Raw genomic sequence first — 26,284 nt, forward strand, 5'->3', positions numbered from 1 at the left:
ACTTAATTTTTTTTGTTTTGTTTGTTTTCCTCTCCCGGAATGGCCTTGCCAGCCGCCGTCCAACTCCTGTGCCTGGAGCAGATGGACCGTTCGCTGGATGACCATACAAAGGACTTCCTCGATCTGGCGTGCCTTACACACTTCACGGACCGCTCGCTCTGTGTTTTTTACATCACCAGCCTGAGCAAGCAGTGTAAGGCATGCCTGCCAGCGAACAGTCCCAAAGAGGATTTTGCCGCTTGTGTGGAGTGGGTGCTGGAGAATAATGGACAGTTTTTTCGTCAGCCCCTCAGAGGAGGATATCTCCAGCCCCACTCCCGAACCAGAGACCAGCCAGCCGTCACCCCGATCTACGGAGATACTGCCTGAGCCCACTGCAGACGGAGAGCCTGAGCCCGCTGCGACTGAAACACTACCATCCTCTGACCAAGTGCGTGAGCCGGCAACATCGTCCGTCGAGGGAGTTTTGGTGGTATTTGAGGGCTTGGAGGGAAGCCCCGCCCACACTCCTACGACTGAGGGTGAGCTACAACTGGTTTCTGGGAATATTGAAGAGGAACTTAGGGATGTCTTGATGAACCTAATCGACTGGTGGGGAGAAGTACAAAGCTGTGCTCCCGAATCTCCTGAGTCTCCGCTGGTTCCGTCCAGCCCTGAATCTCCTGTGTTCCCTCCCAGCCTCCCTCTCCCGCCTCCTCTCAAACCAGCCAGTTCGACGAGCCTCCATCTCCGCTGATGCCATCTCAGTCCCTCAGCTCACCCTCAGTCAGCGCCTGCCATGCGCTCTGCTCCGCTGCCTCGGGACTTCCAGTCTCCAGCTCCGCCCAGACATGCGGATCCCCTGTCTCCACTTCCAGCCTTCGACTACACCTCGGTCCTGTGACCCATCGGCTCCACCTCGGCTCCTAGCTCCCTCGTCTCCACCATTGCCCGTCATCCCACTGGCTCCACCGGGCTCCCTCGTCCCTCCGGCTCCGCCTTGGTCAGTCGTCGACCATCTGCCGCCTCGGGACTCCACTCCTCTGGCTCTGCCTCGTCACTCCATCCCTCCGGCTCTGTCAGGCTCCTCCTTCCCTCCGGCTCCACCTTCATCCTCAGTCGCACCGACTCCACCGTGGTCTTCCAGATCCCCGCCTCCACCTCAGTCACCTGAGCCTTCAGCTCCGCCTTGGCCCTCCGGATCCTCAGTTCCGCCCCGGCTCTCTGTCTGCCCCGTTCCACCTGGGTCTCCACCTCCAGCTGCTCAGTCTCCATCAGTCGGCCCCCTGGTGTCGTCAGCCCTTTCTCCACCATGGCTCCTCCCGCCGTCGACTCCGCCGTGGGCCGCCAGCCTGGCTGGCCTCTGGATTACCTCCTGCTCTGGGCTCCTCCCTGGCTCCTCCCGCCCTCCACTCCCCCTTGGACTGACTTTTGTTTTTTTCCCCTTTCCCATTGCCTGCCCACCTCCAGAACCCCCACCCTCCCTCCTCTGTTGGACTATATTTGTCGGCGCGGGGACGTGCCGTTTCGGGAGGGGGCGTTATGTCACATGTTGACCCAGTTTCCTCAGTTCCCTTATTGGTTAATTAGCTCCACACCTGTTTCTGTTCCCCCTTGATTACGTTGATTATTTAAAGCCTGTGTTCTCCCCTCATTCTTTGTCTGCTACACTGTAAAAAATGTACTGTAGAATTTACAGGATGTTACTGGCAAAAAAGTTGCCAATAAAATCTTGTAAAAATGTTAATTGCTGTAAAATGGATTACAGCATAATACTGCAAAGCAAATCACTGTTAATTGCTGTATGTGAAATACAGTAATTTGTAGTATTTTTTTACAGTAACATTGAATTAAACTTGTAGTTTATATTACAGCAATATTTTGTAATCTCACGAAAGTACAGTATTTACCTGGCAACAAAAGTTGCCAATAAAATCCTGTAAATATGTTTTACAGCAATATTTTGTAATCTCACTAAAGTAAAGTATAAAATCCTGTAAATACCCCTAAATCCAAGATGATGTTGTAATAATTTAACAATGAAAATGCTGCAAAGAATAATTTTAACAGTAAACTGTAAAATACTGTTTTAAATGAATTATCATGAGAACTGTATTAGTACATTTACAAATGAATAAAAACCAAGTCAAAGATGTTGCAAATAAATATTTATTAAAACTGGCAGAAAGACATTGCAAGGCTTTTACTGGAAAAATAAAAATGTCAGTCTTTCAACGGTTAAAATCTTATAAAAATAACATAGGGACACAAAATAACTACAAATACACGTTATATCTCAAAATAAGCCACATTCTGAGTAGAACATTAACTTTCTATAAAAAAATTAAGGTCAATCAACAGAATTTGTATAATTTTGGTTAAAGGATTAAAATAAAATGCTGGAATCAACATTATACCACAAATTCTGTTGTTTGAGCTTATGTTATATTAAATTTAGAATATTCCTGCAAAAGACAATTTAATAAATACATACCGAAAGTCCATCAACTTTCTGAGATGAGCACACACATGAGGGTTGTCCTCTTCTCTGAGACCTTTCCACTTGTTTTGCCTCTGTGTATCTGTCTTGTATCCAGTGAGTGTTGTGATTCCAACAAAACATCTGCACATAAAAACAAGCAGAAGCTTTAGAATAAAGTTCAGTATTGAATGAAACTAGCTCAATAAAATAAATGTAAAAATGCCACTTATACAATACAATCAGCATTTACCAGTACTTAAACTAAATAAGTAACCTTTTTTCACAAATGAAATTACTCAAGTAAAACATGTTACCTTTGAAATTAATTCAAGTGTGCAAAAGACGCCTGCTCCCGGGACGCCAGGCTGAAGTTGTAATAAGACTGAAAATCCAGCCGCAAAGTTGAGGTATGAATTCACAACCATGTGACCCTCGAATAGGCCTTGTCAAAAGCCACTGTGTGCACCTGAAATTAATAAATAGAAGCAACAATGTAACTTACAATACAGTATTTCAATATAAAATGTAATCTAAAATACAAGTTTATCAAATGATTTACAACAGAATTAATAAGAATTAATACATTACCTAATATAATCAGCTTCAGAGAGTCTTGAAGCATCAAACATTTATCCACATCAGCTGCTATTCTTTGCACCTACAAGAATTAATGAAAATTATCTTGTGATTTAAAAAAAAAAAAAAAGCATTTAGTACAACTACAGTGGCAATAGACACAATTTCTCATTTACATGTTGTTTATAATTATAGTAAGATGTCACGTCAATATGGGACAGTTGAAAACATATAACGTTAAACAAATGAAATTTCACATATTTTGCTGTTCATCAGTTATTTCGACAGATAGTTAACGTTACTATGACAATCGTTCGCGCTGGGCATTACGTTAAAAGTTGGGTAAACACTACTTTAAATGCTCTCAATAAGAAAATTAAACTGCCAAAATGAGCAAAATGCAGCATTTAGCCTGACTATGCTATGATAGCAATTTCCATCTTACTGCACATACCAAGGCCGCTTGTCTAAATCTGTGATAGCAGGCTATTGTGACATGATATCACTTATACATTAACTTAAATAAATATAAAAGGATATATGTCTTAAGTGAACTTACCAGGAATCATGAATAAAGCCTCTAATCTTCAATCGTTCTGGCACTGCTCCAGTCGGCTGGATTTCAGATTTGAACAATGCGCGCGCAATCCCATAATGCCACACTACAGCAAAGTAGTGTAAAAAGCAGGAGCTACAGTGATAACACCTGCTTCTTGTAAATTAATTACAGTTGACATGGAAATATACAGTTAACAACTGTAAAACATTATTTGACCCATAATGCATTGCGAATTACAGCTACATCTTGTAAAATGTTTAAACAGTAAAATTCTGTAAAATGTTGCTGTAGAAACTACAGCAATTTTTTACAGTGTTATACGTTTGCATTGTGTTCTGCTACTCCTTGCTTCTGGAATTCTTCTGTGGATTATTCTTAAAAGACTATTGTTTGTTCTACTCCCCGTCGTGCACCTTATTAGCGAACACACCCGTAACATCATCTAGTTAAAGTATATAATTTCTGTAATAAGCACTCTTTTAAAAAGTATTCTGAAGTGTACTTTTCCACAAGGATTTGCTGCAGGTGTTGCATCTGTAAACAAAAAAAAAAAAAGAAAGGAAAGAAAAATAATGAGAAAAGAAAGAGTAAATATGTGCACTACTTTAAGCGCTTATTTTTTTATTTATATGTTGATGTCATTGGGAGACTTGATCTTATCTTGGAGTCTTTTGTTTGCACTTGCGTTTCAGTTCACACAAATGCTGTCCATGGTGCTGAATACAATGACTTTTGGCATGACTAAACTTTCAAGGGATAGTTCAACCAGAAATTGGAAAATTCTGTCATAATTTCCTCGCAATCATGTTTTTCCAAACCTGCATTACTTTATTTTTTCAGTTGAACACAAGAGGAGAAGTATTCCTAAAATGAAAGTGAATTTTGAGCTCCAAAAAAACAAACAAAATCAAGGTAGAGTAGACCAAGTACAGTTATAACAGGGTATGCTGTGAATATTTCTCTTCTCCTGCAAGTTCAAACTGCCATTATCTATGGCACATTCCCATTAGCATCCACTTTAAAGGGTATGTTCACCCAAAAATGAAAATTCAGTCATTAATTACTCACCCTCATGTTGTCCTCATCTTCAGAATACAAATGAAGATACTCTTGATTAAATACGAGAGCTTTCTGACCCTGCATAGACAGCAACACAACTGACACATTCAAGGCCCAGAAAGGTAGTAAGGACATCATTAAAACAGTCCATGTGACATCAGTGGTTCAACTGTAATTTTATAAAGCTATGAGAATACTTTTTGTGCGCAAAGAAAACAAAAATAAAGACTTTCTCAACAATCTCTTCTCTTCCGTGTTCGACAAATCTTCACAAGAGTACTATGACACGTGTGTGCATTGCTCTGCTTGTAAACAAGACACAGCACATCCAGGTTCAACGTCAGAGCGCCCGCTCCTGCATTAGCAGCACATTAGCAGATGAACATACATCAAACACTGACACAGAGGAGAAGATATTGTTGAATAAAGGTTTTTTTTTTTTTTTTTGTGTGTGTGTTCTAAAGATGAATGAAGGTCTTACGGATTTGGAATGGCATGAAGGTGAGTAATTAATGGCAGATTTTTCACTTTTGGGAGAACTATACCTTTACCAATTAAAGTGCATGGTTCACATTCCTGCAAAGCTATTTAATCTTTAACTGTCTGGGTAGTACATTTTTAATTTTCTTACTTTCCATCTTTCTTATTGTGAATAGACCATTATTCCTGCCTGGTCATTAAAAAACAAGCTGTGACTTTTATAATTATTGATTTGTCTTCATCAATTATTTTTATTTATTTATATTTTTAAATAGTGGGAAAAGGGTGCAATATCTATTTTAGTTCATTAACATTTATGTTATAAAATACTACTGCTATAATAGTCCCCAGACCTTTCGTTGTCAGGCAAAGGTCTGGCATTGCGAGACTAGGTACAGTCTCTAGTCTGGTGATCCTAGAGATCCCTAGCTTGATAGTTACTGCTTTGGTGTTCCTGAGAGTTCTTAGCCCAGTGATAGTCCTTAACCTGTCTTTGATGATCTCTCTGATGGCTCCACACATTTCCACGCTAGATTCCTCTGGCTCTGAACCTTCCCTCAGGTGGCAGCATCGCTGCATCTTTTCCTGAGGTGGTGGAGTCTGCTTCCGAACTCCTCATCATTTTCACAGAAGCTGTCTCTGAGTTTCAAGACACGACTGATATGGTCATCACCCTTGTCTGTCTTTCCTCTTACTACGTATCTCTAACACCTTTTCTTTCCTGAATATTGCTTATATATATATATATTGTTGTTCTTTGTGCCATCATGAGCATTATGAGTCACCCTTTAAACACTGAGGATTATGTCAGAGTTTGTGGTTCTTTTGTTCAATTTGGACTTTTAGTTTGTAGATTTGTCTTATTTCTTTCTTGGGGAACAGACCAACTCACAATTGGAAAATTTAGCAATTGACTTAGTTATTTTGCATGATGCATTTTAACATTTAAAGGTAACCTGTGTAATAAATGAAACTATATATATAAAAAAATAATAATAACATTATTTATCTCTATCATTCTCATGTGTTTTAACCTCCTTAGGACAGTCCTAAGCAAGGACATGTCCAGATGTGAAGATCCAGAACATGGTGTCCCATGAGAAGCATTAACAGTCTCTAAATTAGAGTGACACATTAAATGACATTGACTCATCCAAAATTACCATGAACGTGTTTTCCTCTCTTGATGCCGAACAACCTTGAACAGTTTTAGCATCTGACAGGAGTCTCATTCGTCTTTTAATTTGATACGATACAAGGTTAATTTTGAAGCTATTTTTCTCCACACAAAATTGCACCCTGGGGATTTCCGAGTGCTAGACAAAGAGGAAATGGTGAAAGGATGTCCACTCAAACCAATATTCCAGCTGCGGCAAACTGTTACTATAGAAGAAAAGTTTGACCCTAAAGCCTGTTTGTGATGTGAATATCATGGGTGTCGTGATGTGAATATCATGGGTGTCATGCTGTGAATCTTATTATAATGGTCTTTTCTCAGCTGGCTTAATGAATAAATCAAAATGGTCTTTTGGTATATACGTATGCCGGATTCTCTGTTATAATTTCCTTTAAAATAAAGTAGCCTGCTCAAAATGTAAGGATTAAAATCGTATAATTAATTCAGTTCGAATGAAATTTTTGCACAGTGGTTTTCAAAATACATATTGTTCCAAAACAGCTTTACAAAGAATGGTGCTTTCCAATTTCCCAGTCAGCAAGCTAAAAGCGATAACAGAAAATAAAATAAAAACTTTCTGAGATGTTAAGTAGATGAGCAAGAAACATGGGAAGGATCCGAGACAATTAAATAGCCCATTTACAGTAAAAAAAAAATTAAAATAATAATAAAAACTGTAATTAAATATTACCTTCTGGCAGTACTGCAGTATGTGATACTGAATGATATTTTTTCTGATGAAAGGTTATCAGACATAGCAGGAACAAAGAACAACAATTTCAGTGATCCATAGAGGGTTTCAGGGAAAGCTATATGGCTTGGATACGCATACTATGAATTTTGCATGATGGATGGGAACTCTGCATGATCCCTGATTACATTCCGGACATGCTGTGGATGAATACAATCAAAATGTATTCAGCAATCATCCTACACAATAACACATTCCATGAATGCAAAGTGTGCTCTCTAGATGTGATATAAGCACCAGTGCACTTTTGTTAAAAGAGACACAGGGCTGTGTTTATGGTGTTGTCTCTAACACTCCCCTCAAGGTACTGTACCTCCCCCTGTCTGTTGATAGCTAGACCACAATATGATGTATCACAATTTTTGTGTGCATGTTATGGAAGGTATTGACACATCACATGGGGGCGTACTGCTGACTGTGAGAACTGATTCACAGCCCCTTAAGGCAAAGCAATTATGTGGGTCAAGGGGAGGAAATTGTTCTAAAGGTAGGCAGTTTTGCAAAAAAAAAAAAAAAAGTGATGATGACAATAAAGTGCCATTGACTGTTTCAATAATCTGCAAATATACCATAGTGAATCTTTTCAACTTGAACGTCACTGAAAAAGAGTAAGAGTAAGGCTTCGTTCATTTTAACAGAAAAAAATGCAGAGACTGTATACTGGTATACTGTTGATTACGTACTGCAACGTACAAAATGCTAATATGCAGTCGGTTCCTTAATGATCCTTTGTGCTTGATCTAACCTGTAAAAATTATTTTGAAATAGTCTGATCTAATGTAGTCAGGTTAATTTTTCAGAACCCAGTTGTTGACGATGTCACTTTGAAAAGAAACACTATGCACATGTACACATTTCTACATGGAGACGATAACAATAGCCATCAGTTTCAAACACTTGCACTTTGAAACTCTTTTTCAAAAGGTTTTCTTTTTTTTTTTGAAAATGGTGTCCTGTGTAAACGCCCCCTGAATGAACAAAATGATGGCATTAATGGGACTAAGGCTAATTAAAAGGTAAGCCAACAACTCACCTACTCATACTGTATATCACAACTATGTCACTTTAAAATAAAACTTGAAATAGACTAAACACATAATCTGTGGGATTTTTAGTGAGCAATCATCTTGGAGAAATTAGGCTGTGTCTGTGATCATGACTGATGGTCGGAAAATTAGCTGACTGTTAAAAATAACAGATGAAACCCAGTTCATAAATAAAATATAGTTTAAATCAGAGGTGCCCAACCCTGTTCCAGGAGATCTATCTTCTTGCAGAGTTCAGTTCCAACCCTGATCAAACAGGGCTGCAGGAAGGTAGATCTCCAGGAACAGGGCTGGGTACACCTGGTTTAAATTGTTACTGCCTTGAGTTATTATTTTTGGAATGAATGTGATGCTTAAAATTCCTAAAAATGCTAACTTAATGAGATTTATACATGATGTTATAAATAAAACAGAAACAGAATTGCATTTGGTTTCTTTCTTTCTTTTTTTTTTGATAGTGCAAGTATAATTTCTATGTGTGTGTGTGCGCGCGCACCTAATATACCTTATTTGCATGTAACCTAAATGCAGAGCTGGGTAGATTACTTACAAATTGTAATCCGTTACTGATTCCAAATTCCAAATTTGGAATTACAAATGACAAAAATTGTAGTCAGTAGCGTAACCCATTACATTACACATTTTATGTAATGTAATCAGACTACTTCTTGATTACTTTTAGATTACTTTTGGCCTTACTCGTTTATCACATTGATTTAAATAGGATAATCTTGTACCATAATAATGTAAAAATACAAAGAGTAAGAAAATATATTAAATTGATTGTAATTAACAACATGATGTGGTGAAACAGTGGTAAAATATAAAATAAAATAATGAATAATATCAAATAATGCAATTTTTATTTTTTTGAAAACGAAGCATGAACACGTGTTACAGTAAACACCCCCCATAAACACAAGCCTTCGAAAATACCTGGTTGACCACCCTTTAAAGTAAATACATTAGGCGAAAGAGGTTCCGATGACAACAAGTTTGGGAATTTCTGCATTACATGTAATTAATGAGTTTGAAAGACAAAAGCCTTTCAATAATACATAATAATATGGTTAAATAATCTACTGATTGATAATTCAAGTAAAAGTGAATGTGTTCATGATGCAATGTTGAAACACTTCTTAAACCTTAAATGATTTCTGTAAATCCAATGGTCAAATGCTGTGTAGCCACCTGACTAATGACTGATCTCTGTGCGAATGTCCACAAAGCTAGACTTTCTGAGTGTATACTGTATAAGTGGCAGGCTATTTTAGAAGGTAAAATTTCAAAGATGATAAAGAGGAATTGTTGAGAATCAATAAATTACAAATAATGTATTGCTATTGTGTGAATAGTATGTAGGCTAATCATGTAATCTATAAAAAGTAACTGTAGTCTGATGATGGGTATTTTAAAATGTAATTTACTCTAATTACAAGTACTTAATTTTTGGAATCTGATTACGTAATCCAGATTACATGTAATCAGTTACTACCCAGCTCTGCCAACAAGGTGCATTTTAGCCTCTGAGACAGCTTTTGTACCTTTATTTCTGAGAGTGTAGAAAAGTGTGTACTAATATATTATTTGCATATAACCTAAATGGTACATTTTTGCCTCAGAGACAGCTTTGTACCTTTATTCCTGAGAGTGTAGGCTACTATTACAATAGCTGTCACTTGGTTTGATTTTACCTAATAACATTCATGCATTTTAAGTGTGTTTTAGGTGTCCGAAAAATTTTGAAGTTTGAGGGTTTTTTCCCCCTCCGGAGCCGGGTTTGTATTGTACCTTGTGTTCGTCTGTCATTGGATCCTCTAGGCATTTCAACACGCGCTCGTGTTGAGATCAGTCAACTCCGCCTCCTACCTGCCACGCGCTCACAGTTACTGCTGGATCAGAGAGCGGCGCTGCGCCCGGCATTCGCGCTCTTCTGCTGACAGCACGCGCTTCATATAACTATTGAAAACTGGCTTTTAAAGTTAAATATAAGACTAGAAATCTAATACACTTTGGCCAGTATTAGAAAGACACTCACGTTTGATTCAGTCAAGTGAAATTCATTAGCATCGTTAATAGTTCGAGAGCACTGAACGCTCTGGCACAAACGAGTATGGACAGTTTCAGACTGTGCGGAGAAAAGATGCTAAACATCAAGAAGTTGTGGATATAAACGGACAGAAGAACAGAGCACATTCCTAATATCCTATGGCTTGAAGGTAAGGTGCATTTTTTTAAAAGAACACTGCTTGATTAAACTGCATGTTTTTCCTCTAAGACAAACACTGCTTAATTAAAATGGTCAAAGAGATGGATTACCTTTTTAGACTGGTGCTTTCCATTGCTTCTGCATTTACAAAAATAAGTTAGTATAGCGTAACTTTGGATTGTAATATATAAAAATGCGTTTTCTGATTAAGCAACTGAAGTACGCTAGACTGTGCGAATGTACTAATGTCGGAGAAAGACAGCTGTGGTTGCCAGAAATTCAGAAATTATTGTTTGCCATTTTTGTGCCTGTATATTTTAAAGTTCACAACCATATATAACGTACAGTGTTTATATTCCAACCTACCTGAACTACAAAAATCTGTTTGTATTTTAAAATATATTGCTAAACACAGTGGTATTATACAATAACAGCATTAAAATAATGTATTGAAGACCAACAAAACCTCATAAAAATGTAACTTAAACACCCCATCATACAAGAAAACAATAAACATAAATATTAATATCAGATCAGATCAAAATCAGAATCATTTCGCATTTCACTATTAGATTATAAGACTACTCATATTTTTGGTTAAAAACAAACAAACAATGTATTACCTTTTTGAATGTATTATAGATTTTCACAGTAAATTATATAATTCATACTTTATACTTCAAAAACAGTTCTTTATTGTATTTAACATTATATTCCATTTATTGTCTTTTTAATATAATGTTTCACATTAATGTTTTAACAATATTTTGTTTTATTTAACCGTGTATTAAGCACATAGTAGAATGACTGAGGTATTGAGTAAATGGATGTGTGAATAGAGCATAGATTAAACATAGTTTAATAAGAGGTGAAGAGCAGTTTATGTGAACCCAGGCAATATTCCAAGAGGTTTTACGGGGAGGGGCGGAAATTCTGTAAACTGCGGTTTATTGATTTATTGAATTACATAATCACTTGTTAATTATCTCTCTATATAAGCCACAAACACATTATGCCACTATTTTAGTTTATGCTTTTTCTCATTTTGGACCCTTTATAGAGTACATGGAAAGACAATCAATGTGTCTATGTGTCTTGATATCCTTCTTTTACTAATCTACCAAGTCGCCTAATCTTAGACAGTTGGCAAAGAGAGTCCATTGGCTGCCCAGAATAATCTGTGCTAAATCATTTACATCCAGTCAGTAGGAGAGATGGTGTTCACGGAGTGCTGGTCTGTGTACAGATCGTGATAGTATTCTGTTGTACCCACTGATTTTCTGTAATATTCATCTCTGCAAGAGAGGAATGTGTGAAACTGACTCTGTTTGACAAGAGGAAGAAAATATGATGAATGTAATGGTCTGCCTCTGCTACAAAAATTGACCTCTTGGTTGCATTGAAGAATTCAAAATAAGCATAAAGCACATGAGAAATACTTTTGTATGTGGAACAATGAAAGTGACTTAAAATGTCTATGGGAGTCTATCTCCCCTGGGGCTTCTTGCGTGGAGAGGTGTGGCCCTGAGAGCATTTTCTTGACATTTCCATGGAGGAAGAGGCAGACACCACAGACTGCCCTTTTGTTATTTAACAGAGCCTGTTTTTAGGGGCTTGTAGAACAGGGGGCAGTGTTTCACAACAGCTTTAAACAAGATCATTTTAAACCATTGTAGAACAAAAAAACACAGGTAATGAACCGCATTAATCTGACAATTAGTTATATTGATCAAAAATGTTCCTGGCACGGATTCAGCTAGAATTAAAGAGATGGCAACAGATAGCAGAGGCTGTTGGCTATGTTGTGTATCTCCATGCCAGATGCTGGGCTCTGACAGCAACATTTAGTATTGGGTTTTAGTGCACAGACTGAAAATACACCCATGGATTTCTCAAATTTTATGAGAGGCAAGCAAATAAATGTCTCTCATTTTATGTTCTTTCTTTGGAAGTACTGAATTCAGACAGCCCATTGTGAAAAAAGCAGATTTTAATACAGCACATTATGGTCTAAATATATTTGGTAGCAGATGGTGGAGTAGACATTAGTAATGCTGAACACAAGGCATTTCAGAAAATTGGTGTCCTGGAAATGTCACCATTGTGATTTGGTTATAACTGTACAGTTCACAGTAGATTGCAGTTTAAGGACTAAAATGAACAAGGGTCAAAGTGTTATGTAAGACTATATACCTTTATACCTCTGAGTATGACATCTAACTCATAGAAAAAAAACCATTTTAATAGCCATTTTTGACTCAGACAAAATCTTTCATGACATTTCTAGCTTTCTGTTTACCTTTCTGTCCACTATGTGATTTAGTTTAATTTAGAGGACAGGGCAGAGACATAAGGGGCTTTAGACCATGACTAATGTTATGGATCATAACCATGGGCAAACTTAAATAAATGCTGTCTCTAAAATGTGCATGCTTCAGCAAGTGCAGGCCCAGCTGGAGAGTCGTTCAGACATTTTACAACCATGTTAAACTCAAAACTAAGATGCACATTTCTGGAAGAAACTTCTCCAGAGTTCAGGTCTAGGACAAACAGCTCTCAAGTTAAATTAGAGGAAATTTTGAATACAAAATAAAGTATAATTATTATTTAAATTAAAACTATAATTATTATAGTTTTAATTTTTAATGATTTAATTAATAATTATTTAATCACTTAATAATAACAAATACATTAAGAAAAATCGAATATGTCGTTTACATCAGTGACATTTGACATGGGTATTTTGGGTAACTATTCCTTATTCCTTATTGAGTTTGTTCACTCAAAAATGAAAATTCTATCATCATTTATTCACACTCATGTCATTCCAAATCCACAAGACTTCATTTATCTTGCTAATACAAATTAAGATATTTTAAGATAATATTCTCTCATCCCCTCTACTGCAAGCAATAAACATTTTAAAACTTCCAAAAGTACACAAAGGCATCGTAAAAGTAATCCATTGAGCAGTTTTATTTAATTGTACTGAAGAAACAAGATCACTTTATATCATTTAAAAGATTTAATTTAGGATATTGTTCACACAAACACTGATCAACACACATACATAGAGCACATCAAATATGTGACCCTGAACCACAAAACCAGTCATAAGTGTCAATTTTTTCGAAACACATCATCTGAAAGCTGCATAAATACACTTTCCATTGATGTATGGTTTGTTAGGATTGGACAATATTTGGCCGAGATACAACTATTTGAAAATCTGGAATCAGAGGGTGCAAAAAAATCAAAATACTGAGAAAATCTCCTTTAAAGTTGTCTAAATTAAGTTCTTAGCAATGCATATTACTGATCAAAAATTAAGTTTTGATATAGTTATGGTAGGAAATTTACTAAATATCTTCATGGAACATGATCTTTACTTAACATCCTAATGATTTTTGGCATAAAAGAAAAATCTATAATTTTGGCCCATACAATGTATTTTTGGCTATTGCTACAAATATACCCCAGCGACTTAAGACTGGTTTTGTGGTCCAGGGTCACAAACATGCGTAACATGCAAAAACAAACCTGATTGGTTTTGACAAAACGAAAGTTTTTGGAACGACATGAGAGTAAATGATGACAGATTTTTCATTTTTGGGTGAACTTTGCCTTTAAGGGTCAAAAAAATAACTGCTATCATTACTACTCACCTTCATGTTGAGTGAAAACTGCATTTATTCCACTTTATACTGTGTAATCTGGAAGTGGGTGCAAATAATCAAGTTGTTTGGTCTTTTGTCCAGTTGTTAGGGAAAGCACTGATCAGATTTGAATATGACCTTCAACTAACAAACTTGACACAGAAGAAAAATGCTTCATACATACAGTATGTGTCCACTAAATACTTGATTAATGTGTCACATCTGTTACATGTTAATGGCATGTAGCTAATTAGCTTAGGATGCATTCATCATCATGTCCTCATGCTTTTAATATGGATGAACTTTACACACTGCCTGCCCTGGATGAACAAACGCTGCCTTTGGCCTTAGTAATTTAACATGCTGTACAAAAATTGTTTTTATAAATAGATCATGTTGCTTTACCCGTGGAAAAAAAAATAAATCTCCCCAAAACACTGGCCAAGAAGTCGTCAGGGGTGTTCCAGCCCCACATCATAATTCGTTTCATGCTGTTTCCCATATACTCCTGCAGCAGGAGAGGTCTTGCTTGACCCTTGAGGCTAGAAGACACCCTCCTATATGGGAAACATGCAGGGGCTGCTCGAGACATGGTTGTTAGGATACAGCATGAGCACACAGTCCTAATGAGCTCATCTGAGGCTTGTTATAGTGCTTCTCCACTGCTGCTCTCCAAGAAGCAGACGTATCTACAGTTTCCCTAATGGTTGCTTCAGAATGAGTGAGTGCTGGAACAGACAGAACTGGAACACTGGAATAATGTAGGTTTGACACACATCGATGTTATCTAACAAACACAGTGTTGCTCTGCGTGTTTATTTAATTCAGATTAGGTGGAGAAGTGCCTCCTTCGTTCCATTAAACCTTTGATTACCTGAGGGTGGTGCAGACACTGTGGCCTTTGGGATAAATCGATTTTTTCATCATGAAATGTCAAAGTTGTAATTGTAAACCAAAGCATAAAAATTAAATCACAAAACCTTGAAAGTTAATTTTCAATTATGTCCAAAGATAATTACTTTTTTATTGCATTTTATTGCTTTTTACAGAAGCTCTGCATTGAGTTTTTCTAAAACTATAAACTGCAAATGTTTCTTTAAATATGATTTCTTTAAGATTAAAGTAATTTATAGGATTTTTTTCTGGATTTTTTTCTTGATTTTTTTTTATTTTTATATTTGTCAAATCTCTTGACACACTATAAAAATAGTTTGATATTAAATTAAGCCTAATTGAGTTATGCAGGGCTGTAAACACTATAATTACTAGACACATTATCCCCCCAATATTTGATATTTAAAAATCTGGTTACACTTTATTTTACGGTCTCCTTGTTACAGTGTAATTATATATTTAAGTAATGAGTAATATTAATTAACTACAAGCACTTACTATATGGTTAAGGTTAGGATTAGGTATTGTCTTAGGGTTACTTGCATGCAATTCTGCATAATTTACTGTTATTATAATAGTAATACAGGATTCACAAATAGAACATAGCAATTGCAATGTAATTAAAAATGCATCCCTATTATTGTTGTTTTGTGTGTGTGTGTGTGTGTGTGTGTGTGTGTGTTTTACTAAAAATGTACGTTCTAATCATATTTTTACATTTTGTTTTTATCTGTAATAAATGTAGTAGTTTTTAACAGAAATTATGGTTACCATAGTACATTTCTGTAAAGAATGTGCAGCATTTTTGGGGAACATTTAAATGAACCTATGTTTGTGATGTTTATTTATAATTTCCATTTATAGGGGATATCCTGAAATATAAATGGGCTAAAAAATTCAAAATTTCCCTGTGGCTCATCTTATGTATCTTACCCCACTCTACAATCTACCTGTACCTTAAAATTACATTATTATCAGTAAAGATTTTTTTCATGTCAGTATGTTAGATAAAATCTGTTTTAAATTGATGGTGCCCTGCTAATGTATTTCAGAAAATGCATGATAATATTGCACAATGACCACTATCATAATCTCATGCTTCCAACAGCCTGTTCAATGAAAATACATTTATTTTAACCTCCATATCAAGGTTGCTGGATTGAATCCGGCAAAGCACTATATTTTCTGTGCTAGTAACTTAATCTAGCTAGGACACACAGGGGAAATGGTGTGGTCAGTGCTTTTTTTTCTTTCTTTCTCAGAAGCACTCTGCTGTCCATACAGTATTTATATTGAAGTTTTTAAACTCAGAAGAAAATTGCTTATTGATTTGTATTTTTCAGCAATTATAGTGCATGTTTAGCTAGCTAACATGCTTTTTTAAGATAAACTGATAACATGAAGTTTAGAAGGTCAGTTGTACAGTTATACAAATACAGTTTGGCATGTGACTTAGCAGGGTTGTTAACAGAGATTAAAGGGGTAGTTCACCCAAAAATAAAAATTAGCCCATGTTTTACTCACCCTCAAATAATTCTAGGTGTATTTGACTTTCTTCTTTCAGACGAATCCAATCGGAATTATAGTAAAAATTTTCCTTGCTCTTCCAAGCTTTAGAATGGGAGTAGGTGGGTGTTTTTGTTCAACAGTCCATAAGTAGTCAAATAAAGCGCACGCATCCATAATAAAACATGGCTCCAGGGGGTGAATAAAGGCCTCCTGTAGCGAATCAATGCATTTTTAAAGAAAAATATCCATATTTAAAATATGGATCCATATTCTCACTTCTGCTGACTGTTGTATGCGGAAGCCGTTCCAGCAGATGACATAGGACGTAAGCGTCGCTCACGCTCCAGTGATTAGATGAATGTGGAATTTCGATACAAGCCAAAAGGAGACTGGTTTTCCTTTGGTAAAGTAAGGAAACTTTGCTTCCTTTGCTCCTGTAAACAAACATGGATATTACTTAAAATCTCTGAGCCAACCTATATACATCAATTTTATCTCATTTTTAATGTGTTAAATCAGGTATAAATAGCTTTTAATGTAACAATAATATTTTTTTAGTACTTTTTACAGCATAGTTTATTTGGACAAACTATGTTTTTTTTTTTTTTTTTTAAGTATTATTAAAACCCTTGTATAGGTGTACAGTATCTAACAATTGATGGTGCCTTGCTGATTTTTTATTTTTTTTAAATGCATGCAAATATCATGGCACAATGCCAATTATTATAATCTCATACTTCCAACAGCTTGTTAAATGAAAAAGCCATTTACATTAACCTTCTGTGTCGAGGTTGCTGGGGTGTATCTGGCAATTTCTCAACCATTTCAGAAAACAATTCACCTCAAGATCCCATGAATGCAGAGAACTGGAGAGTCATTATGTCTCAGTGTAACGTGCAGGGTCAGCAGCAGAGGTGACATCTCTTATATTGAATCAAACTGACTGGTTGTGGTTAAATGTTAAGAGATTTCCACCTTTTCACACAGGTCACGGTGCTTCGTTGTAGATTTAGGTGCAGCTCCTTGTTCAACAGTAGCAGTGAAAGAGACATTCGGAATATGTCTATAGGATGAATTAATCCAGCAGCTTGAATGCAGCCATACTTCTTGTACAGATGCCAATAGGTATGATCTGATGTCAGAGGTTCAGGTGGTTTTTCAAATTTAATTTCAATATCAATAGTCTGAAAGGAGCCATTTTCAATATCCATTTCTGTTGTAGTGTGTCTCATCATATATTGCTAGTAAGGGTGCGATATATTTGATCTTTTTCTTGAAATGTAAGACCTCCCACTTTTTCTCATTTTTTAGGTTGTTTTTGAAGTCTGTATCCATAAGTATGTTTATTTTTTGTACACAGACTTTTGGAGTGAAATCATGTATCTGTGTACAGACTTTTTTTATATATCTCTGTGTGCTTGTGTGTTTGAGGTACAAAGTGTATCAGCTAAACGCAGGAAAACCTATCACTCCTGATCCCTCATCAAGGTTTAGCACCTGCAGATTTATCCGCGTATCTCGATACGGTGAATTTTGCAAAGCCTTGTCATTTCAATGGGAAACACTGTCAGTCAAAAGCCTTAAATATTGAATGGACTGGTAACTTAATCCACCATAGGACATACAGGGGAAATAGTGTTGTCAGTGGTCTTTTCAGAAACTCTACACTTACCATACACAATTTATAAGGATGTTTTTATACTCAAAGATTAAGAAAATTGCTTATTGATTTTGTAGTACTGATAGCCCCCATTCATATCTAGCTTTATAGAAAACTGAAATGTACTGCAGATCATTGAAGTCATTTTGTTAGGGTGCAAATAGCTTTCTTTTATCCAAAAAAGAAAAAACGTGTGAAGTCTAGCAGAATGTTTACGCTGCTCTTTCCCATATAAAGATGTTGAACGGGGCTGTCAAGCTTGTAATTATTATTGTCCCATTATTCCATTATTATCCTATTATACTAATCTAAATGTCTGCTGCTTTAATAACTATCATCTGGTTATTAATTGAAAACAATTAAAAACAGATACAACGGAACCAAATAAACTTCAAAATATGAGTCTTAAAACATGCAAGAACAGTAAACCTGTGGCAATATCAGGGTAAAAGAAAAGGAAGCACACAAAAATAATACATTATATTTACCTGGGATTGTTGCATTACAAATACATACATGATATTGGTAATTTGTTGTTGTGGTTAATATTAATAACAATAAGGAAAACCTTACTTATGAGCTTTAAAGTCACAATGAAACCGAAGCAGCAAAATATATTTTATTGCGTGTTGTGACATATACCCGAGAGTAACGGATTACCAAAGAATAGGAAGAAATGTAGGGCGAGGACTTACACCTGTTCTATACACCAGTTGTTGACTGTAGGCAGATTTTTCACTCAGTAAGTGAGCTTGGACTTTGTTGTTTTATTACTTTTATTTGATCTTTTTAATGGAATGTTTACATGATTTAACAATATTTGAAGGCTACATGATAATTAATAATTAACATTTTAATTATTTAATATTTTTATTTTTAAATATTTAAATCAAAATCTAATTAAAATAGTTTTAGAATTTTTTTTTACCAAATTTGTGTCAATAACTGTGGAATTTTATAGGTATTGGTATTTAGATTGTACAAAACAAAGGAGTGAATAATGTAGAGCTTTGTTAACATATATGTTGAGACTATGACTACTGAATCTGGGATAGTGCAGATTACTAGATATCACTAATACAGAACCTGAAAATGTCAACACTGATATAACTTAAGGCACAATGAAATGTCCGGAGTCAAGGTTAATCTGTTTAGTGACCTTCTATATAACAACACGGTCTCACTCCCAACTCGTCATGTATTGACGCTTGGTCAGGGCCCCTTGGCGTAGTTTTTTGACGCACAGGGTCTTCCATTGTTTTCATTTGTTTGTCTTAATTTAATGGTTTTCATGCATTTGTATTAAATATAAATAATTTTATATAAATTTATACTTTCATTGGAGCATGTAACCCCACCCTTACCCTAAACCTACCCACTTCTGAACAATATAAAACACGTAACAGGCAAATAAAAGTATAGTCACAGGTATTTATTGCAAAAAACAACCATAAAAAAACAGTATAAAAGCCATACAAATATGTCGTGTTGCATTCCAAGTCTTCTGAAGCCATACGATATCTTTATGCGAGTAAAACATAAGGTTTTAGGGTAAACGTACCTATTAAGCTCACCAAAATCTACATTGAGACATTTTTAGTGAACAAGATATTGGTTTCAGTACAAAAGGTTATGTTAAAATAAAATATTAATCTCTCACACAAAAATATTTCATTTTATTTTAAATGACAAAAGCATTTCAATTAAGATATACATCATTAAATTCAAAAAGTCTGGCTGTGCTTAATGGGTACATTTTTGTACCCTTTAAGCACACCCCTGTTGCCATTAAGCTCACATCATGTTTTATTAAAAATTCTTATTTGTTTTAAGGAAAATTTTTAAAGAATAATTGTAAAAATATATATTTTTGAAGGTACAAAATCAATCACAAAAAAATAAAAAAATACTAAAATCAAGCAACAAGGCATTCAGTTTGATCAGTTATTCATAATGAAGTGTCATTTAAGCACATTGCAACATCTAGACTAGTCCACATTCAGCTAAGTAACACATATTCAAAAATAAAATAAAACAAACCAATAAAACGTTTAATTCATGGGGCTGAACACAGAAACTAGCCTCATTATGAAACCTCTTTTTAAGTGGATGTCAACTTATCTATATTCTCTTATGGCTGGAATACACTACACGTTTTTTGCCCCGATTTTCCACAGATTTACAGTCTGGAGAAGTTGATGCTAGTTCCCAAAGATCAGAGCTAGTCTGCAGATTTCAGTCGACAGAATCCATAGGAAATCGATTAATTTAACTTAAAGTGACAACCATCAGTTAATGTTTAAAGTCTGTTTATGAAGTAATTACACAGACGTTCAATGTGGAAGAGCTTAAAGAGAGCACACTGAGCTTAATTGGAGCAGCAAAAAAATGGCTGCCAGACAGTGTGAACACATGGAGACTCATATCTCAGTGTGCAATAATCTGATTGACTTGAATCTATAGGAGGTATATAGAGGTGCATCTCAATAATTTAGAATGTTGTGCAAAAGTTAATTTTTTCTTGTAACTTATTTCAAAAAGTGAAACTTTCATATATTTTAGATTCATTATATGCAAAGTAAAACATTTCAAAAGTTTTTTTGGTTTTAATTTTGAGGATTAGAGCTTACAGCTCATGAAAGTCAAAAATCAGTATCTCAAAATATTAGAATATTTACATTTGAGTTTCAATAAATGACCATCCATACAGTATACATTCTGGATATCTCTTGTTCTTTGAAACCACAATAATGGGGAAAACTGCTGACTTGGCAATGATCCAGAAGACGATCATTGACACCCTCCACAAAGAGGGTAAGTCACAGAAGGTCATTACTGAAAGGTGTGGCTGTTTACAGAGTGCTGTATCAAAGCATATTAAATGCAAAGTTGACTGGAAGGAAGAATTTGGGTAGGAAAAGGTGCACAAGCAAAGGGATGACCGCAAGCTTGAGAATACAGTCAAGCAAAGCTGATTCAAACACTTGGGAGAGCTTCAGAAGGAGTGGACTGAAGCTGGAGTCAGTGCATTAAGAGTCACCACACTCAGACGTCTTCAGGAAAAGGGCTACCAAGCCACTTCTGAACCAGAGACAACGTCAGAAGCATCTTACCTTGGCTGTGGAGAAAAAGAACTGGACTGTTGCTCAGTGGTCCAAAGTCCTCTTTTCAGATGAAAGTAAATTTTGCATTTCATTTGGAAATCAAGGTCCCAGAGTCTGGAGGAAGAGTGGAGAGGCACATAATACATGCTGCTTGAAGTCCAGTGTAAAGTTTCCACAGTCAGTGATGATTTGGGTTGCCATGTCATCTGCTGGTGTTGGTCCACTGTTTTCTGAAGTCAACACAGCCATCTACCAGGAAATTTTAGAGCACTTCATGCTTCCTTCTGCTGACAAGCTTTATGGAGATGCTGATTTCATTTTCCAGCAGGACTTGGCACCTGCCCACACTGCCAAAGGTACCAAAAGCTGGTTCAATGACCATGGTATTACTGTGCTTGATTGGCCGGCAAAGTCACCAGACCTGAACCCCATAGAAAATCAATTAAAAGAACCAAAGACTTAAACTACTTCAGTCTGTGTGCATTGAATGTATTTAATACACGAGTTTCACAGTTTGAGTTGAATTACTGAAATAAATGAACTTTTCCATGACATTCTAATTTAATGAGATGCACCTGTAGTAACAAACATATCAATTGGTTAAGACATCAAGTAGGATAATAAATAATTTTTTCTTTTTATAATCTGATTTCAAAAATGGAAGTGTGCTTAATGGGTACGTGAGCTTAATAGGTACATTTACCCTAATCACTGAAAATGATCCCGCTCCGTTAACGCGCTCACATCTCATTCAAAAAGATACTTCCGTAGCATGATGCAATCGGTCACGAGACACACAAGAGCCAGTTGCTAACATAAGGCTTCTTCTGGCAGCATTTTTTGAATTGAAGAGCTTGACGGCGGATGTAAATTTTAACAGATTATGACGGTAGTTGTATCTGCCTGTTATATCTTGTGTTTTATTGACAAATGGTAGGTTTAGGGGCAGGGGTTGGGTTATGTGCTCATAAATGTGTAAATAGTGTAATATACTGTAAATAAAACGTTTGTGACACCCCAACATATATGCAATAATGGCAATATTATTGCCCAATATATAATTTAATCATGACGATAAGCCTTTTGCGTCTGCATATTGACACTAAGGGTTTCTTATTTAAAGCAATGGAGGACCCTGCACGTCAAAAAATTACGCTAAAGGGGTACCCTGTGAGACCGTGTTGTATATAAGGATACCTTCTTGAGGTAAAAGGTTGTGTGTCGGACAAGGTGACACATACTACAGATACATTTTTACTATTATGGGGGAAATACATAAAGTACTTTGATGCAGGTACAAATTGGTGCAGTTTCCATATGAAATGACAAATAGTGGTGCTGAAAACTGAGGAAAATTCTGATTGAGATGATCAAGATTATGGCAGGATTTTTGGTTAGTAGCAACTTTGTATAATAATAATAAAAAAAGACAGAGTAAATACTCAAAGCTATCATATGGATTCATAAGACTTGGAAATCATATGAAAGTCATATGAAAAAGAGCAGCCTGAGGGTGAGCGGATGATAGTGTGAACTATCCCTGTATACATATGTTGTTGTGAACCTTTTTTAAGGGCATCCTGTAGCTGTACTAATGGAGCATAGCACTACCAACAACAAGGCCATGACTTTGACTCCCAGATCACAGAACGAACCTTGAATGCTCTGTAAGTGGCTTAAATGCATCAGAAAATGCTGTGCTCTCCTCTGAGGTTGAATTTCAGATCTAAAATTAGATTTGAATCCAGGTAGGGATAGGTTTAGGGTTAGGGTTCCAGACCTAGATAAAAATGCATTTCTGTTGGTTGATTTAAAAGTCGACAGAACATTATTTGGAGACAGGTTCAGGTTTTTCAGCCTAATCTATGCTGCAGAAAATAAAACTCACCTGGAAACCTGCAGCAGTTTTTAATAGCCAAATTTTTCAGGTTTTGCAAAAACATATATATGGTCATATTTCTCATGAGATTATGTTGGAAAAAGTGCAATAGTCTGAGATTATTTTACAGGATTCACAGAAAATTTCACTTTACTGATACATCTTTTGCTGACAGCTTCCCACCTTGTCCTGAGTAACAGTTTTTCTGTCTGTTAGAGAGAAAATTAAACACAGTCTGCAGAGATCGGATGAGTGGAGTTATATTATTGGATGGTTGTGATTTCCAGCATGTCAATCTAAAGCCAATTTACAATTGAAGATTAGTTGTTTACGCTTCCCTTGAGTATTTCTCATCTGGGTCTGAACATTTTAGTGCACCTCCTGTGAAACAGGCATTGTCAGTGAATTGACTACCTGAATATATTTGTTCTAAATTACCTAGCTAGCTTTTGAAGGGAAAATTGCCTCTTGGTTAAATATATAAAATGTGATGCTTGATGGTGCTTCATTACTTTAAGTTCATGTAACACCAGCCTGCTATGGCTTTTTGAATTCAGGCTTTATAAAAGTAATTAATCAGGCCTCCTGAGAGTGAATCATCCACCAGGAAGGGCATCAAACTCTCATTGATACCACTTATGTTCAAACTGGCCTTAGTTGTGCAGAAAAAAACACCTCAAAGGAGGAGTTTGGAGTTGAGCAGCCAAGCATAAGGCCTGTATAACACAAGAAATCCCCCGACAAGATGCAAGAAAGAAGAGCTCTGCTCTTCTCCTCTCCTCTCCTCTCCTCTCCTCTCCTCTCCTCTCCTCTCCTCCTCTCCTCTCCTCTCCTCTCCTCTCCTCTCCTCTCCTCTCCTCTCCTCTCCGGTCCGGTCCGGTTGCCCAGGGCGCTAGCATATTCCAACACATTGCTCAGAAAGACAGAGAGAGACAGTGAGCAATTCCACAGCTAGCCTCTGTGATGTGACCCCAGACACAGAACACGCGCACAGAACTTAGAGGAGGTGCATTATCATGTTTGGATGCAAGATGCCTGTCTTGAGGTCTCAGATGGGTTGTTTTTGAGCCAACACACAGAAAGACATGAGCACTTAAATATACTTTGTGCTGCTCAATATTGTATATATAGATTTCTGTAAAATGAAAATAAATTAATATTCTCTGACTGGGGGGAATCATAGCCTGAAGCTAAAAAAATCGCAGACTGTGCCCATCACACAGTTCGATTTTCTGTGATATCTGTCAACTGCACCTGCCTAAAATCTGGAGAATGGATCCAACTTTCAGCAACTAGCCTTAAGTAGTCAAGTGATATCTAAATAGGTTTATTTTAATGTTTCATTGTTACACATGCTACGTGTATTTAATAATTGTGTAATTACAAGCAACCAAACCTAAACCAAACCCTAAAACTAAACCTATAGAAAATACACGTAAATTAGTGTTACTCATTACTTAGTTGTTTAATTACACTGTAACAAGGACACATTAAAATAAAGGGTCACACTTTATATTAGGTGGCCTTAACTACTATGTACTTGCATCAAAAAAATAAGTACAGTGTACTTATTGTGGTCATATTGTATTGCAAAACACTACTACTGTTATTGAGGTGGGATACGGGTAAGGTTAGGGACAGGGTTGGTGGTATGGGTAGGTTTAAGGGTGGGTTAAGGTGTAAGGGATGGGTCAACAGTGTAAATATAAATGTAATTACAGAAATTAATTACAGATGTAATTACATATAGGTATTTTTTAAATATGTGCAATGTAAAACATGTATGTACACAATAAGTGCATTGTACCAAATGATTAATTGAAATGTAAGTACACAGTAGTTAAGGCCACCTAATATAAAGTGGGACCAAATAAAGTGTGACCTATATAGCTTTTTCAACTTTATCTTTTGGTATCTTCTGGTGAGTACTTTAAGGCAGGCAGTCAGCACACAGTGACAACATCCGTCCAAACTGAGTTTTCATAAAAGCATTGTTAAGCAACTATGGTCGCAAGTTCTGTTGTTAATAAATATGCTTTAACAGTTTGGTGTTTCCTGAAAGCAAAGTTCCAATGAATATTTGAAGAAAAAAATAAAATAAAATTGTGTGGTTGGAACTACAGCTTTTGACTTGCGCTTGGAAGCATAGTCTCAACAACACATACAGTAATGCTCTTGGGAACAATAAACAAGCCAACATTCAGCATATTCCATATGTTTAATTTTTACAGCTGTCAAAAATTGACTTAAATTGAGTTATGACTTAAGCCCAATTTATACTTCTGCGTCGAACCTACGCCGTAGCCTACGCAGAGACACACAGGTCTGCGCCGTAACCTACGCCGTACCTGATGTGCACCTCTCCAAATATCTAACAGCGCGTCAATTCTACGCGGACCACAAGCGCTGTGATTGGTCTGCTAGAACCCCTCCCTCCGTTTGCACTTGAATTTTGTGTGCGTTTATGAGCACTGTAATATAGTTTAATGTTACTTAGAATAAAACAAAGCAAAGAATTCAAGTCTTATCATTTATTATACTACATAGCATTATACATCACTAGCTGTCCGTGACAAACAATGCTGATCTGCCGTGGTATATGTCCTTGTGGAGATTGTATGAATGCCATCTTCTCCTGTTCCGTTGTTGTCTCCTTTTTGTAGTTTTAAATAATGATTTAATGATTTGACATTTATTTGCCACCGTCACGGCTATGCTTCTCCGACGAGCCGCTTCTTTTTCGGTTTTTGCCGTGGTATTGTGGGTTCACAAGCAACATGCCCGTGGACACTGCAGACTAGTGGTCCGCATGTGTACTGCACGTTGACGCGGACGACGACGCAGAAGTATAAATGAAAACCAACACACAGCTTACGGTGTAGAGGCTACGGCGTAGGTCCGACGCAGAAGTATAAATTGGGCTTTAAGCACATTTGCGGCCGCAAGCAACCTGATCTCACAGAATTCCGTGTAATGTTCACGGACTTAATTAACCCCGAATCTGTGGTGGCATCACAGAATCGCCGAAAATTCCGTGCTGGGCTCACAGAAGGCATCAGCCGTGGTCCATGCACGGATTCACTGGTTCAACACCAGCGCTGCATCGGACCACGTAAAAAGAGTGACTCCGATGCAGTTATGCTTTCACTGGAGTACCTGACCCCACCCCTACCCTAAACCTACCCAGTTCTGAACAATAATGATGACGATAAATTATCGCGTCGGCATATTGAAAGTGTTGAACCAGTGGATCCGTGCGTGGAG

At 36.6% G+C, this 26,284-nt stretch overlaps 1 protein-coding gene across 2 annotated transcripts in view; it reads left to right on the forward strand.

Moving 5' to 3' along the window:
* Window positions 1-10,022: 10,022 nt before the first annotated feature.
* The window catches only part of drd2b (dopamine receptor D2b), a 96,057-nt gene continuing 79,795 nt past the window's right edge, over window positions 10,023-26,284 (forward strand). For both annotated transcript variants that reach the window (XR_009271564.1, XM_058777658.1), the window contains exon 1: window positions 10,023-10,328. The gene's annotated coding sequence lies outside the window, so the exon portion shown is untranslated. The remainder of the gene's footprint in view (window positions 10,329-26,284) is intronic.

Source organism: Onychostoma macrolepis, chromosome 05 (assembly GCF_012432095.1).
Source record: "Onychostoma macrolepis isolate SWU-2019 chromosome 05, ASM1243209v1, whole genome shotgun sequence".
NCBI classification, from domain to species: domain Eukaryota; kingdom Metazoa; phylum Chordata; class Actinopteri; order Cypriniformes; family Cyprinidae; genus Onychostoma; species Onychostoma macrolepis.